Source organism: Mastomys coucha, unplaced genomic scaffold (assembly GCF_008632895.1).
Source record: "Mastomys coucha isolate ucsf_1 unplaced genomic scaffold, UCSF_Mcou_1 pScaffold13, whole genome shotgun sequence".
In the NCBI taxonomy this organism is placed as follows: domain Eukaryota; kingdom Metazoa; phylum Chordata; class Mammalia; order Rodentia; family Muridae; genus Mastomys; species Mastomys coucha.
Window position 1 is genome coordinate 54,421,693 of NW_022196895.1, and position 609 is coordinate 54,422,301.

General features: G+C 47.9%; 1 protein-coding gene across 1 annotated transcript in view; it reads left to right on the top strand.

The window, feature by feature from the left end:
* Positions 1-609, top strand: part of Slc27a6 (solute carrier family 27 member 6) — a 64,216-nt gene that overhangs the window by 55,755 nt on the left and 7,852 nt on the right. The window lies entirely within an intron of this gene.

The window sequence follows — 609 nt, forward strand, 5'->3', positions numbered from 1 at the left end:
ATGCACATGGTGCAGGGCTTTAAGGACAGGGACGCTGCAGTGACGTGTGCAGTGTAACTGTGTGGCCCATGCCAGTGGAGGTGGGGCTGGTGAGGATGGAAATGATGAGAGAGAGAAGCAGTGGGGCTCTGCGGGAGCAGAGTGTAGGTCGTTATCCAGGAGGAGGTAAGGGGACAGAAGTGACTGTAGAGTGGCTGAGGAGCAGCCCTTGCTAAGAGCCCTGTGACTTTATCCATGGCTGCAGCAAATCCAGAAGGAGGTACACATGGACCTTTATGGCTGCTGCTGTGATCTCTGCTGTCCTTTACCTTAAATGGAACCTCGCCTTGCGGATCGCCAAGTCCAACCTCCATTAAAAAGACTTGACTCAAATAATGATTTTGGATAAATGTCTAAACATGGGTGTCACGACATTAATAAGTGCCATGAGACCGGAGCTCTTTCTAAGGCCCTCTCCTCCCCTGTCAAGGATTTACAGAAGAAACCATTAACTGGGTCAGCCTACTTCATGGACTCTTTGCTCCAAAGGCTTCATTTTGAGTTCCGTATCTATTTCTTTTTCTGATTTTGACTGCTGGGCATTAGTTCTTCTCTTAGTAATATTAGAAT